Source organism: Chinchilla lanigera, unplaced genomic scaffold (genome assembly GCF_000276665.1).
Source record: "Chinchilla lanigera isolate Chin_1 unplaced genomic scaffold, ChiLan1.0 scaffold00055, whole genome shotgun sequence".
NCBI classification, from domain to species: domain Eukaryota; kingdom Metazoa; phylum Chordata; class Mammalia; order Rodentia; family Chinchillidae; genus Chinchilla; species Chinchilla lanigera.
In genome coordinates this window covers 15,029,374-15,045,742 of record NW_004955456.1, presented here as the reverse complement: position 1 = coordinate 15,045,742, position 16,369 = coordinate 15,029,374, and the positions used below count along the sequence as shown (strand labels likewise).

The window sequence follows — 16,369 nt, the reverse complement described above, 5'->3', positions numbered from 1 at the left end:
AGGTGGTGGTGGGATGTAGCTCTGCAGGTCAGTGGGAAAGCCCCGAATTCAATCCTCAGTACCACCCATCCAAAGGAAGACAGATGTGGCAGTGTATGTCTGTAATCTCAGCACTCTGGGAGGCTAAGGTAGGAGGATCTCAAATCTGAGTCTAACCTAGGCAACTTGCTTAGTGAAACTCTCAAAAAATTTTGGGAATATATAGGTTAATGCAATCAATGAAAAGGCTCTGGGTTGAATCCTCAACACTGAAAGAAAAAAACCTTATGAAAAGCTCAAAGGCCTAAGATAATGCGCATGACAAGTTAGAATAGGTAACTGCACACATACACTAAGCTGCCAGGCAGTGGATGTGCAACTGACCGAGTGACAGACACACTCTCTGCTTGGTGTTTCTGTCATCCAGTTTTTCTAGCCCTCACCCAGCCACCTTCAAAGGCAGCAATTATCTCTGTTTTACAGGCGAAGGATTACCCAAGGTCCAAACGTCAAGTCCATGTTTATTCTGCTTCATATAAGCTCAATTTAAAAAGGCTGGAGAGGGGACTATGGTGGTAGAATGCTTGCCGGGCAAACTTTGGGCCCTGGGAGCCATCCCCAAATCCACAAAAATAAACAAATAGGTTCTTAAAGAATACTTGAACAAAAAAAGAAAGAAAGAAAGAAAGAATACTTGAACATTACAAGAGTGATACAATTATGAGGTTTTTTTTTTCTTTCTTTTTTTTTTTTTTTTTTTTGAGACAAGGTCCCCCTGTGCAGTTCAGGCTGGCCTTGAGCTCACTTTGTGGCCCAGGCTAGTCTCAAACTCCCAACGATCCTCCTGCCTCAGCCTACTGAGTGCTGGGATTATAGACATGTGCCATCACACCTGGCAAGAGTTTTTCCTTACCTCTTTCTGTACTTGTAGATGTTCAATAATCATTCTTTTTTTAAGATCTGACCTAAGCTATTAAAAAACAACAACAACAATTTTACCAAGGGGGAAAAAAATCCTGCTTCAGCATACTCATCTGCTGTTCTAGGCAAAAGACATTTTCATACAAAAGAAAAAAGCTGGGCTGGGTGTAGTAGCATATGCCTGTAATCTCAGTGGTGGGGAAGCTCAGGTAGGGGATCAAAGAGGGTTCCAGGCCAGCCTGGGTTGCATAGTGTGTTCAAAGACAGCCTGAATGACATAATGAGACCCTGTCTCAAAAAAACAAAAAGAAAAAAGTTACATAGGTGTCCAAGAATCTTTCTCCCCGCATTGCAGGGCTTGAACATGCTAATCAAACACTCTACCAGGGCTGGGGATTTAGCTCAGCAGCAAAGCGCCTGCCTGGCAAGCGTAAGGTCGTGAGTTCGGTTCCCGGTACCGAAGAAAAAACCAAAAAACACTCTACCACTGGGCTACATCCTGAACTCTTTCAGGAGTCTTTCTGGTCCCAGACTGAGATAAATTTCAGGACAAGACCTGACCTGGTACAAGGAGCTGGGTGACTACAATCCTCCCAACCTCGAGCCTGGAGTGGGATAGCCACATAGATTCCACTACTTGGCTGCTGGGAAGGTGGCCCTGAAACTGGACTCAAATGGATTCTCAACTCAGACTAGGCAATGGTCCTTTCCTCAGACTGCGCTATCTGCAAGTTGCCACTGTTCCATCCTTCCCAACCTACCACAGTCTGATGGTTCGGCCATAGCAGCTGTCTGTCCTGGCTCTCCTCTCCCCTTGAGACAACCCTCTCTAGGTGCTCTGATATAGGGGGCTGCACACACTTTCTAGCCTCTAAGAAGCAGGGGGCCAGGAATATAGCTCAGTGGCACAGCGCCCGCCTGGCAAGCACAAGGTCCTGAGTTTGATTTCCGGTACCAAATATATATATATATATAAAGGGCCAGGGATATAGCTCAGCAGTACTAGTGCCTGACTGGCAAGCGCAAAGTCCCGAGTTTGATTCCTGGTCCAAAACAAAAAACAAAACACAAGGGCCGGGTATATAGCTCAGCGGCACAATCGCCTGCCTGGCAAGCACAAGGTCCTGAGTTCGATTCCCAGTACCAAAAACATAAAATAAAAACAATAAGCAAGAAGCCCGGCATGGTGGCTCACGCCTGTAATCCCAGCACTTGGGAGGCTGAGGCAGGACGATAGTTGTGAGTTCGAGACCAGCCTGGGCTACAAAGTGAGCTCAAGGCCAGCCTGACCTGTGTAGGGAGACCTTGTTTCAAAAGACAAAAAAAGAAAAAAAAAAAAGAGCTGCTCCTAGCCACCTGCAAGACTGAGGCACAGGGACTACCTAAGCCCAGAAGTTCAAGGCCAGCCTGCATCATAGGAGCCCCTCTCAACAAGAGAAATAACAGCAGAGACCCTTTTCCCGATGTGACAATATGCCATCCACTACATGTGAGACACAGAGAGGTGGCGGCAAAAAGGCCCCTTCTCAAGCCCTTCAGGTTCCTTTGCAGGGCAGGAGGGTTTGGGGCTTGGGACAGAGCTCCAGGGTGCACCACTTGCCTGGCATGCAGGAGGCCCTGGGCCTGAAAGGAAAAGGAAAACAAAAACAATAACAAAAAAAAGTGTTCTGAGGACCGTGGAGTGGAAACAAGCTCCACCAAGTGACTTCTAGAACTACTACTAGCCCTAATTCCACCAACCTAGGCTGGATTTTCCAAACTCAACCTACTCACTCTTCTTTTTTTGGTCATTTTGAGACAGGGTCTCGCTGTGCAGTTCAGGCTGGCCTTGAGCTTACTTCGTAGCCCAGGCTGGTCTTGAACTCACAATGATCTGCCCGTCTCCGGGTTCTGAATGCTAGGATTACAGGTGTGCGCCACCATGGCCGGAAACCTACTCACTCTTTAAGCCCTCTTTTCTAAACTGTCTCTCCTTTGGGCACTTTCCAAAAATCTGACCCTGAAACTGCACACCCCAGCAGCTGACACTGTGAGCCTAGGCTGTGAGCAGAACATGACCTTCACCAGCCCCTGGCAGGAAGTCTTTCCAAAGTCCTGCAAAAGCCGATTCTCATGTGTGAGTTAGGCCCGCTCCCCGCAAAAAAACCTCAAAGAAGTTCTACTGGGTCGGGAATATAGCTCAGTGGCATAGCCGCCTGTGGCAAGTGAAATGTCCCAAGTTTGTTTCCTGGTACCAAAAAAAAAAAAAGTTCTACTCTGGTAGAAATTTTGTTTATAAAATACGGTCAGCTGGGCATAGTAGTGCAAACCTATAATCCTAGCACTTTGTGCTCTGGGAGGTAGTGAAGGATTACTAGTTCAAGCCCAGCCTGGGCAACTTATAGAAACCCTGTCTCAAAATGAAAATTTAAAACTGGGCTGGGAATGTAGCTCAGTGGGAAAAACTCTGGGTTCAATCCCTAGTACCACCAAAAAAGAAAAAAAAAAAGTTAAACACAATGGAAGATTTTCTGCATAGTAAAGGTAATTTCAGTCCTCAATGCTGGCAACAGCTCACCCAGACTTCATACTGCCCAGAAGGATAAAACCTTGCTGTGGGCCAGGGATGTAACTCAGTGGCAGAGTGCTTGCCTAACACACACCAGGCCCCGGGTTCCATCCGCAGACTGCAAATAAATAAATAAATAAAGGCTAGCTTAAAGTGGTTACACAAAAATATTCACAACAGCACTATTGGCGCATAAATAACTACAGAGAAAACCCAGTAGAATCCAGCAGTGGTGGTGCACACCTGTAACCCCAGTGCTTGGAAGGGGTGTCGAGGCCACCCTGAGCTATCCAGTGAGTCAAGGCCAGCCTGAACTTTATAGTGAGACCCTACTGCAAAAAAAAAAAGAAAGAAAAAACAAAAAAAAAGCAAACTTCATAGAAAAAAATGTAATAAACTATTGTATTAATTACTATCTTTGAGTGGAAAAACCACAGAAGACCTTTTGGTTAACTTTTTGTACTTTATATCTGAACTTATTTTTTTGTTTTTTCGTGCTGGACAGTGAACCCAGCACCTCAAGCAAACCAAACATATGCCCTCACAGTGAGCTACACCCCAGCTTTTCACACTTTTTAAAGTGAAAAAGCATTAATTTCTGTTGGAGGGGGGTCTTTAAAATGCCAAATACTTTTTTTTTTTTTGGTACCAAGAATCAAACTCAGGACCTTGTACTTGCTAGGTGCTTGTGCCACTGAGCTATATCCCCAGCCCACGAACACTTTTAAAAGTCATAACCAAGGGTTGGAGATGTAACTCAGTGGCAGACCACTTGTTTAGCATGTACGAGGCCCTGGGTTCAACCCCTAACAGCTAAAAAAAAAAAAAAATTAGCCAGACGTGGTGGGATATGCCAGTAATCTAAGCTAGTGGGGAAGCTGAGGCAGGAAGATGGAAAGTTTGAGCCCTAATTAAGCAATTTAGTGTGACTTTGTCTCAAAATAAAAAATAAAAAAGGGCTTGGGAGGGAGCTCAGTGCAAGGTCCTTGGTCCAGTCTCCAGTATTGCAAACAAAACAAAAAAGCATAACTACTCCCAACCAAATCAACACCACCACCTCTGTACTTGCCAACATTACTTTTTTTTTTTTTTTAGGTCTTTTTAAGACAGGGTCTCGCTATGCAGTTCAGGCTGGCCTTGAGCTCATTTTGAGCTCAATTTGTAGCCCAGGCTGGTCTCAAACTTGCAAGGATCTTCCTACCTCAGCTCCCCCGAGTGCTGGGATTACAGGTGTGCGCCACCACGCCCGGGGGCCTTTTTTTTTTTTTTTTTTTTTTTTTTGGCCAGCATTACTTTAAATAGCTGCTACTATCCCAGCAGATTTTATAACAACAGGCCCTGTCAACTTACCATGGCACCTCCTTGCCAAGAGACACATCTTCCATCACTGAGTTCTCAGAAAAGGTGAAAAACAAACACCCAGGTGCCTAAGGATGACATCTGGCCAGGTGAGTCTGGCAAGACACGTCTTTGGTCCCTTTTTAATTTCTTTTTTGCAGTGCTGGAGATCATGTCCAGGTGGCATATTGGGCGAGCGCTCTCCCACTGTGTGACACCCCCAGCCTGGGACTTTGGTCTTGAGAAGGGACAGTTCAAGCCCGTGCCACCCAGACCTAAGCATCTGAGAAACAGGGAAACCCAACATGGTGTGCCAGCTGCACACCAGGTGGCTAGGCGGGAAGTGACAATTCCTCTCTGCCTTACTCGGTCAAGCCCTCCACAGCCAGTGGGACCAGCAAGCCCCATTCCCTCCTCCAGAACCAAGGACTTATGGCTCTGCTTCACAAGAGCACCTGGACCCCTGCTGGGAGAAAGCGGACGAAGCCCTGGTTCTCAGGCCCAACTGGGGGTGCAGTGGGTGCAGCAGAGGACCTAACAGCAATAACAGCAATGGCCATGTGCCAAGAGCTTCCCAAGTGCCAGGCTTCAAAGTGTGCCTGGTGGATCTTCACAATGGTGGCAGGCCACTTTTATAGAGGACAGTGAGGCAAAAGAAAACAAGCAACTTGCCTGGGAACACACACGGACTGAGCAAAGCTGCATCTGTTGCCAGGCTTCTTCCCACCAAGACAGAGAGCTCACAGGTGCTGGACAAGCTGGCCGGCAGATGAAGGTCTATTCTACAGTACCGGAGATGGAGCCCAGGGCCTGCAGCACCCCAGGCAAGCAAGCCACACCGAGCTATACCCCATCTCTCCAGATGTGTATTGTTTGGCCTACACAGTTTGTTTATTTAATTGAGCCAGCATTTAATAATTGGAATATTAACAACTAAAAAAAAAAAAATTCCAGATTTCCAGCTTCTCTAGAAAACCGAAGGCGGCAACATTCTCGGCCTGACCTAGTCCCACTACCCACCTGACGACCACTGGCTGCCCCACAGGGTGGCTGGGTCACACACTCTCTGGTTACCCCAGATCCCACTACTGCCTATTGGGGTGAGGTCGGGTGGGTGCAGCAAACTTCCTGTAAAGGACCAAAACACAAGTATTTCAATCTGTTGCAATTACTCAACTCTGCCACTGCATGGCAAAACTATGTAAACTAACTGAAGTGGCTGTGATCCAGTCGACCTCCGAGAAGAAAAACAAGTGTGGGCGGAATGTGGCCCGCGGGCCATAGCTTGCCCACCCCTATGCCGTCTCCCGGACAGCTAACACTGAGCTCCCACTGTCCTACACTTGTGCAGTCCTCCTCTGAACCTGTGTCTACCAGTAAGCGGGAGTGCATGCTTTTGACTGCCTTGCCAGCGACACACCCCGGCCTCTGCAGACAGGGTGGTTCTCATCCAACACCTGAGGGGAAAACCAAGCGCGAACTGCCCAAAGCAGGCCAACAGGGCCTGCCCTAGCGGCCCCAAGGGCTGCCCAGAGCCACACCAGGAACTGGTAACTTTCTCTCAATCAGGCTCTCAGGCTCTGATCTACCTCTCCTCGCTCTCCCTACTCCCTCTGCGCCAAAGTAAGATCCTGCACAGATCGCTGGCCTCTATCTTCACCAGATCCTGCCTTACCCCTCAAATCCTCAGCTGGTCATCTGGACCTCCTGGTGATATGAGACTTGGTCCACAGGTTTCAGACCCTTCACATTCCACTGAGAAAGTCCATCCCAGAGGCCACTTTCTCATCTCTTAATTCCCAGCTTGCAACTGGCTGATTGGCTGCCCTGTGACATTGTCCTATATTCTTGCCCTGCAGGGAGAAGTTGACACTTCTACCTATCAAAGCTCATGTGACATCTGTGTGCAAAATATCTATCTGTCCCCTTCCCCAGAAGGCAAGTTCCTTAAAGGCAAGCACTATGCTCAGAAAACGACCATTCAAATGAGACAGAAAACACTGAATACAAACTTTAAAATGGGGGGCTGGGGATTTAGCTCAGGAGCACAGCGCCTGCCTCGCAAGCGCAAGGTTGTGAGTTTGATTCTTGGTACCAGAAAAAATCCCCCCCCCAAAACAAAAACAAAAACAGAAAACCTTTAAAATGAAGAATGGCTGATTAACTGGACATGGTGGTGCATGCCTGTAATCTCAGCACTCCGGAGGTTGAGGCAGGAGGATCGCCAAGAGTTCAAGGCCAGTCTCAACTACAGTGACACAGTGAGACTCTGTATCAAAAAGATAAAACAGCCAGGCATGGTGGATCACACCTATAATCCTAGCACTAGGGAGGCTGAGGCAAGAGGATCATTGTTGAGTTCGAGACCAGCCTGGGCTACGAAGTGAGCTCAAGGCCAGCTTGAACTGCATAGCAAGACCATGTCCCAAAAAGACAAAAAAAAAGATTAAAAAAATGGCCAGGTGTGGTGCCATAACACCTGTAACCCCAGCACTTGGGAAGTGGAGGCAGAAAGACTGCCAAAGTTTGAGACCAGCCTGAGCAACACTGTGAATTCAAGACCAGCCTTAGGGGCTGGGGATTTAGCTCAGTGGCAAAGCGCCTGCCTGGCAAGCGCAACGTCGTCGTGAGTTCAGTTCCCGGTACCGGACAAAAACCAAAAAAAAAAAAAAAACCAACAACAAAAAACAACAACAACAACAACAAAAAACACTGAAGGGGGCCAGGGATATAGCTCAGTGGCACAAGTGCCTGCCTTGTAAGCACAAGGTCCTGAGTTCGATTCCTGGTACAAAAAAAAAAAAAAGATAAACACTGAAGAAAAAGCAAGCCATGTGTTAACACTGATATGTCTGTGTTAAACTAGTTCTCAGTTTACCTGAGAACACAAACACCAAAGAGACGGCTTAAGACATCTTTGTTCTCTGGGTGGCTAACCCCAGCCCTGGCACATGGAACTCCAGAGGGCATCTGTAGAATGAATGATTTTTCTCCCCAGCCTGTGGCCTCATTCCCTCTGGCCTCAAAACTACCTTCTAAACGTCTGAAGCCAAACTTATTTTCCTTCCAATTTTCCATCTCCCCTTAGATTTCCTGACTCTACCTTGCCTCAGGCAACCACGAAAAAACCCAGGGATTCCTGCTCCTCCTCAACCTTTGTGGCCACAGTGGCACAGCTGCAAAAGCCTGCTCTCTCATCAGCATCCCAAGCCTCGGAACATCTGGATGGCACCACTCCTCCCCTTGCCCCCTGGCATTAGTGTGCACTCCCTCCCAGATGGTACCAACTCCCGTCTCTCCTAGGCCCTCTCAGACACAGGTGCAAGACTGTGCTTCCTCAAGTACAAAGCTAGGTAAGTGCTCCACCACTGAGCTCCAGCCTCAGCCTGTGCCCAGGCCTAACATACACATGCCCTGGTGAGCCCAAAAGAAAGATAACTCTTAACTCCCACAGCACTCTGTCCTTCATAGCTCTCTCTGTCTCTTTTCTTTTCTTTTCTTTCTGGTGGTACTGACAATTGAATCCAGGACTTTGTACATGCCAGATGACACAAGGTCTACTACTGAGCTACACCCCCAGCCCTATATTAAATTATTTTGAGGTAGGAACTAGCTAAATTGCTCAGGCTGGCCTTGAACTTTCCATCGTCCTGCCTCCACCTGCCAAGCAGCGAGGTTCCAGGTCTGTGCCTGGGTGACCAGCTATTTTTCTCTTCCCTTAGGCTATGAACAATTGAGGACAAAAGCGCTCACCAACCCCTCCTCTACAGGAAGCTGGCATGGCATAAACATCACAAAGAGAATAATCCAACCTAATCCATTCCACTTTCCGGCCAGCGAGCTCCTTCAAGATGTCCTCATGAAATTCTGCTAAAAATCCTCCTGCCAGAGACTTGCTATCTGTTTTGGGTTGCTGTACCAGAATACCTGGTGCTAGACAATTTGTACAGTAAAGAATCTTATTTGGCTGATGATTCTGATGGCTAGTGGGTACAAAGAACATGGCACCCGGCCCTGAGGCGTCACCACATGGCAGCAAAGTGGCCAAGCATGTGGTGTGATCTCCCTTTATATCAACCAGCTCTCTGGAGAACTAGTTCACTCCTAGGAGACCCAACCTACTCCACAGACCAGCATTAATTCCTTCATCAGCGTGGGGCCTGTGACTTAATTATCTTCCATTAGGTCCCACTGCTCCTCCCTCTCTCTTTTCAGTACCGCACTAGGGAGTGAACCCAGAGAGCACTGAGCTATTTACTTAGCCCCTTTTTTTCCAGAGTCTAGCTAAACTGCCTATGCTGGCCTTGAACTTTCAATCCTCCTGCCTCAGCCTCCTGAGTAACTAGGATTCCAAGTGTGCACCACTGAGCCTAACTTCTTAAAGGTTCTACACCTCACCACCATCACCACACTGGGGACCAACCTGTCTGCACATGAGCCTTTGGGAGATGCCACAGCACCGGACATGGCCCTCCACTCTGTCCTCTGCCCACCACTCCAGGATCCTCTACCCCTCACCTACTCTTGTGGCTCTAGCCATACAGAGCTACTTACAGAGGTCCAGCCCTGTCCCAGTAGCTTCATGACTTTGCAAATGTTCCTCTGCCAAGTTTTCTCCCAACTTTTTTTTTTTTTTTTTTTTCAGCAGTACTCGGCCTCAAACAGTGATCCTCCTGCCTCATCATCTCAAGTACTGGGATTAAAGGTATGCCCTACCACACCGGCCCTTCCTAGCCCTGCTTCCTACCCTCTTCCAAACGTGGGGGGACTCTGCCCTGATTCCCCCACCTTCACACACACTGCACTGACAACACCTTGTCACTGACTGTGGTGAGTCTGTCTTTCCACCACCACAAGTTCCCAGAAGATGGAGATTTTGTCTGGCACCCAGTGGATGTCTGTGCAACCAAAGAAAGGGAATTTCCAGTTCAAATGCAGAAATCGTGACTTGTGTCCTCCATGCCATAAAGTGTGTCTTAAAGGCAGAATCATCCTCTAAGACTGGTTAGACAGGAGAAGCTGCTGGCAAGAAGCCACTAGAATTTATTTGCTGCAGCTGGCAATCAACAATCAACTCCCAGGGCTCACTTTCATCCTGGACACCTCGGATGCCACCCTCCCGAGAGCCTACCTTCTCTACTGAAAGCCAAACCGAGAAGGCAGCAAGGCAAACTCCCTGTGGCTCTCACCTTGTCTCTCCAGAGAGCTGGCAACAAACCGTCCCTTCCGATGCAGACACCGGATCCTTAGGAGGAATAACTTGTTTAAGTTCCCATCTTGATAGGAAACGCAAATAACAAAAACCAGGCAAATCTGAAGGGCTTGCTGAGTCAGCGACACAAATCCCGGGGCACCTTTGCCAACAAGAAGATGATCAGGTTTTAAATTGAGAAACAGCAAGCAGTGAGTGAAAACGAGTGCACAGATGTTGAATCCCTGTGCTGTGGCTGGGGACTGGAAATTACCAGATTTATTTTCCAACAGCCTGGGCAGAGCAGAAGGTATGATAGTCTTTCCCAGCCGGCTCGACAATCAAGGGGAGGCATGAAACAATCGGAGACCTTTCCCAGAAAGGCCTAAAAGGACTTCAGAGGCCAGTTTGCAGGGTAGGCATCCTGGAAATCAACACACCAGAGAAGGGAAAAATCTGGCCAAGGTCACGCAGCAAATGAACAAAAGACGCCGGGCGTTGTGGCGCACTCCTGTAATCCCAGCACTCGGGAGGCTGAGGCAGGAGGATTATTGGGAGTTCGAGACCAGCCTGGGCTACAAAGTGAGCTCAAGGCCAGCCTGAACTGCATAGTGAGACCCTGTCTCAAAAAGACAGAAAAAAAAAAAAAAAGAAAGAAAGAAAGAAAGAAAGGAAAAAAAATGAACAAATGGCCTAGTTACCTACACAGCTTAAACTGGCTCTGCTTTTGGATACCAGAAAACCTACTTTCTAAAATGCCAGAGGCGCGAGGATGACACTCGGAAGTATTTTGAGTTTCTTAAAAGTCCAGGACTCTTGCACATCCCATTTCCAACGCTCGTGGCACTTGGGGAAGTGAAGCCCGCGTTGGAGGGCGGCAGCTGGTTCAGAAAGACGGAATAAAAAGGAAGTCTAAATCCTTTCAGCGTTACGCACCCCTCCAAGGGACCCAGGACCCCCGAAGACAGGCGCTTCCGGGAAGGCGGACCCCGTCTGAGAGGAGCGCAGCGGAGTTGGGAGGCAAACTCTCCCGAAGTACAGCGGCGGGCTCGGCGAGTCCTTCACCTGGACGCAGACCCGAGCGGCGCCCACACCCTCGCCGGGGAGCGCGGCGACGGTAACCCTGACGCCCCAGGTCCCGGGGGACCCGAACTCCCAGAGGGCCCCCGCCCGAGGTTCCCGTCCCACCGCACCCTGCCGAGGCCGCTGCCCCGGGTCCTCCTCGCCGACTCCCACCCCAGCACCTCGGGCCAGCCCCGCCGTCCCCCGGGGCCGCCCTCCCGGCCGGCCCAGCCCTCCCTCGCCCCCTTCCGGTCCCAGCTCGGTTCGGTGTCCCCCTCGCCACCCGCTGCCTCAGGACTCCAGCCCTGGCGACGAACAGGTGGCCTGGCCCCTCTCACCTAGACTTGAGGAGGCCGAGGGTACAGGCGGAGGGCACCGCCGCGCTCAAGCTGCACCTCTGGGCCGGCCTGAGTAGAGCTCGACCTGTGACTCCGACTCCAAGCAGGAGGCAGCCGGAGTGAAACTCGGTCGGCGTCACAGCTTCCGAGGGCTATGATGCGCATGCCCTGGCCGCGGGGCCTTCTGGGAAATGTAGTTCCGGTGGTTGGGGGCGGGGCAGGGGCCAGGCGAGGCTGATCACAAAGCACACCTGCTCAGGTGTACCAGAGATGATAGAAATACACGGTGAATCCCTATGTTTTAAAAAATTTCTTACAGTAAAAGACACAGTGCTATGACTCCCCCTCGAAATACTCTGCTACCCTTCAAACACATCCCATCGTTCATGCCATTTTCTTTCTTTCTCTCTCTCTTTTTTTTTCCCCCCTTTGGTTGTTTAGGCTGGGTATTGCTATGTAGTTCAGGCTGACCTTGAACTCACTATGTAGCCCAGGCTGGCTTCAAACTCGCAAGGATCCTCCTGCCTCAGCCTCCCAAGTGAGTGCTGGGATTACAGGCGTGCACCTCCATACCCAGCTTTCACCACTTTCTTTTTCTTTTCTTTTTCTTTCTTTCTTTTTTTTTTTTTGGTACCAGGAATCGAACTCATGACCTCAGGCTTGCCAGGCAAGCGCTTATGCCGCTGAGCTACATCCCCAGCCCGCTTTCACCACTTTCTAAAGCTGTTGTGGAAAACCTCTTTTGTGCCTGTCATGACCAGGTGTGAGCAAAACGGTAATGCTACTGCTCAGTGCCATCCAATGGAAAGGCAGGCTCCTAAAAGCATCACAGGATGTTCTCTTCCACCTTATTCACCGGATCTGGCACTGTGTGCCTTCTGGCTCTTCCTCAAAGTCAAAACGACCATGAAAAACAATATATTTTTAATCAATTCAGGACATAGATAGAGATAGCTAGAACTGTGCAAGTAGAGAGACAAAAGAGGACTTCCAGAACTGCTTCAGAAGTGGCAAGAACGATAGGCAAAGTGTGTTCGAAGTAAGAAATATTTTGATAGCAATTAATGGCATTGTCTCATTTACTGTAATAAAATTTTCTAAATTTAAACATTCACGGTATTTTTAGGTCATAACTCTTATCTAGTCTTCTTTAGCCTATTTGCTCATTGACATCTTAATTAGTAGCACATTTTGTTTATAATTTTATTATATAAAAACATTTGTCCAAAAAATAAAAATATTTTTAAAAATAAAAAAAATTTTTTGAAAATTTGGAGCTGGTGGAACATGCTTGTAGTTCCAGCAGTCAGGAGACTGAGACAAGATAATCACTAGTTTGAGGCCAGCACGGGCTACATAGCAAGTTCAAGGCCAGCCTGAACCACATTATTGAGATCTTATGTCAAAGCAAAGAAAAGGGTGGGTCCTGTGATAAACACAGACAAAAAGGTCTACCTAACATGGCAGAGGTGGTCAGGAAGAAATAACCAAGAGGGTGAGTTGAGTTTTTTTTTATTCATTGTTATTTTTTGTCTTTTTGAGACAGGGTCTCGCTATGCCTTTCAGGCTGACCTTGAGCTCACTTTGTAGCCCAGGCTGGTCTCAAACTCCCAAGGATCCTCCTGCCTCAGGCTCCCGAGTGCTCGGATTACAGGCATGCGCAACCACGGGCGACCTAATCCCAGCCCTTTGGGAAACTTGGGTAGGGGGATTGCAGCTTTGACCCTGAAATATAAAATAAGATCAGTGCAGTCTCTGGGTTCAATACTCAGGCACGGGGGTGGGGGTGGGGCATCAGCCAGAGAATGACAGATCAGGAGGTACTACGGAGGCTGAGATAGGAGGATAGCAAGTTGGAACCAATCCTGGGCAATTTAGCAACTTAGTGAGACCCTATCCCAAAATTAAAAAAAGGGCTGAGGGTGTAAGTTGCATTTGGCTCTGTGTGTGTGTGTGTGTGTGTGTGTGCATGTGTGTGTAAGGGCACTGGCAAACTGTGACATCCAAGGATCAAAAGTGATTTTTACTTCCTTTGTATTTTCCTGTATCACTTGAGCATGCCCCCCAATGAATGGGTTCCATTTTTAGAATCTAAAAAGACAGACTATTTTTATTTGGGTAAAATAAAGAGCTCTGGTGTGAAAAGAGGCAAAATAGGGCAGTAGTGAGGGCAAGTGGGGGGCACATGCTTTTATTTCTTGGATGGGAGATCGTCCCTGATTGGGCTGTGTTCCGGTGGCTGCAGGTAGATGCCCCTGGGAATCTGGAAGAGAGGAAAACTTTAATACACACAGCAAGGGCTGGAGAGGACCAACCTACCCCAAAGGAGGGTGCTGGTTAAATCACCTGGCACTCCAGGAAGTGCTCACAAAGAATGAGGAAGACTCCCCACCCTCAAGGATCAATTAGAACAGGTGGCCAAAATCTATTGTTAAGTAAAAAAAAAAAAAAAAAAAAGAATTTTCAGAACAAAGGGAAGAGTACAATACAACCCATTTGTATGTGTGTGTCCCTCCCCCACCTCTCAACTGGGATTGAAACCAGGACCTGGAACTGAGCCACTCCCTGCCCTAGTGCTTTTAAATTTTTGATATCCCCCCCCCCCATTAGGAATCAAACTCACGACCTCGGGCTTGCCAGGCAGGCGCTGTGCCGCTTAGCTAAATCTCCAGCCCCCTTTTAAATTTTTGAGACACTCTTCATAAATTGCTGAGGCTGGCCTTGAATTTGGGATCCTCCCTCAGCTTCCGGAGTAGCTGCGATTCCAGGTGTGCACCACCAAACCTGTCTCATCTTGGATGTGTGTGCGTGCACAGTGGTGGTGACTGAACCCAGGGGTACTCTACCGCTGAGCTATGTCCTCAGCCCTTTTTATTTCTTTTTAAATCTTATTTTATATATCTGTGTGTATGTAAATGTATTTTCAGATAGGGTCTCACTATGTAAACCAGGCTGGCCTCTAACTCAGTGATTCTCCTGCCTCAGCCTCCTCAGTGCTGGGATTACAGGTGTGCACTACTATGGTCAGCTTTTATTTATTTATTTATTTATTTATTTATTTATTTTTGTCTTTTTGAGACAGGATCTTGCCATGCAGTTCAGCTGGCCTTGAGCTCACTTTGTAGCTCAGGCCGGTCTCAAACTCACAATGATCCTCTTGCTTCAGCTTCCCGAGCGCTGGGATTACAGGCGTGCGCCACCACGCCTGGCTTTTATTTTGATTTTGAGACCAGGTTTCATTGCTTTGCCCAGGCTGGCCTCAAACTAGCCACCTTCCTCCCTCAGCCTTCAGAGTAGCTGAGATTACAGGCATGTACGCTGTATCCTGCTCCTCTTTTGTTTTTAAGCCCTCGAAGACTGGCATTCAGGCCACCTACAGAAGACCTACCAGTGCTCCCAAGCAACTGAGAATGGGTAATAGGGCCCAAACTAGAATGTGACTGTTGGCCACTGTATAGAGAATGGTGTAGACCAGAGAAAGTGATTAAGTGGAGTGAAGTTGAATATGAACAATATTTCTAATGTTCTAAAGTATAGGCAGGGCATAGCGGCACATACTTATAATCTTAACCCTCAAGAGGCTGAGGTAGGAGAATCACCACAAATTCAAGGAGAACTGGGCTACATAGTGAGTTCAAGGCCAGCCTGAACTGCATAGTGAGACCCTGTCTCAAAAAGAAAAAAAAAAGTACTGAGCTGGGCATGGTGATACTCGCCTATCTCAGTACTCAGGAGGCTGAGGCAGGAGGATTACTACGAGTTCAAGGCCAACCTGGGCTACAGGGTGACTTCAAGGCCATCCTGAACTACATATTGAGACACTGACTCAAAACAAAAAAAAGTACAATAGGGTAACTATGGTTGACAATAACTAATTACACATTTAAAAATAGCTAGTAAAGATGATGTTGAATGTTCCCAGCACAGAGAAACAATAAATGTTGGGGGTATTGGAAGTGCTAGTTTCCCTAATCTGATCCTTATACATTGTACACAGTGAAATGTCACACTGCTCATAAACATGAACAATTATATATCAACTAAAAATAAAAAAGAAGCTGGACCTGGTGGCGCACGCCTGTAATCCCAGCACTCGGGAGGCTGAGGCAGGAGGATCATTGTGAGTTCGAGACCAGCCTGGGCTACAAAGTGAGCTCAATGCCAGGCTGAACTGCAGAGTGAGACCCTGTCTCAAAAAGACAAAAAATAAATAAATAAAAATAAAAAAAGAAGGGTTTGTGGGAGGAGGAGAAAACCAATTGGGGGTGTAGCTTAGAGGTAGAACACCAGGGTTAAATCCCCAGCAGAAAAAAAGTAAAAATAATAAATTAAAAGCTAGAACTATACTTTTGAGGATCATTTCTATAGTTGGTTACTACAGAAGTTTCTCCGATTATAGAGTAGTGTCTAAAACCTTCAAAAAAAAAAAAAAAAAAGCTACTTAGGGGTGGTGGCACATGCCTGCGATCCCAGTGTTCTGGGAGGCTGAAGCAGGAAGACTGCAAATGTGAGGAGCCTAGCCCAGGCAATTTAGTGATTTAGTGGGACCCCATCTCAAACAGTGAACAGGGAGGGGGATGTAACTCAGCGTGAAGGCCCTGGGTTCACAAAAAAGAAAAACCTAAACCAGTACAGGGTGCATGTCTGTAATTGCAATGCTGGCACAGCCTGGGTTACATAGTGAAATCTTTTCTCAAAAACAAAACAAGCCACATGTGGTGGCACCCATATTCCTGTCATCCTAGTATTTGGGAGGCTGAGGCAGGAGGATTTCTAGGGGTCAAATCTAGCCTGAACTATATAGTGAAACCCTGTCTCAAAAAAAAAAAAAAAAAAAGAATGAAAGAGAGAGAAAAAAGACACTTAAGGTTGAGTATAGCTTAGTAGGGTGTGTTCTTAGTATATGCAAGGCCCTAGGTCCAATTCTTAGCAATCAGAAAAAAAAGAAGGAAAAAAGAGATACTGGAAAACAGGAATGATTTTTTTTAAGGG

General features: G+C 47.6%; 1 protein-coding gene across 8 annotated transcripts in view; it reads right to left on the bottom strand.

Annotated features, from left to right (window-relative positions):
• Positions 1–11,529, bottom strand: part of Dtx2 (deltex 2, E3 ubiquitin ligase) — a 36,308-nt gene extending 24,779 nt beyond the window's left edge. The window contains exons 1-3 of one of the 8 annotated variants that reach the window (XM_013520608.1): positions 11,378–11,529; positions 9,976–10,140; positions 5,807–5,914 (exon numbers count right to left, since the gene is read on the bottom strand). The gene's annotated coding sequence lies outside the window, so the exon portion shown is untranslated. Of the gene's footprint in view, positions 1–5,806; positions 5,915–9,975; positions 10,141–10,251; positions 10,402–10,724; positions 10,812–11,377 lie in introns of those variants that run through there. The other 7 variants (XM_013520609.1, XM_013520605.1, XM_005396817.2 and 4 more) reach the window with 7 other exon arrangements.
• Positions 11,530–16,369: the final 4,840 nt, after the last annotated feature.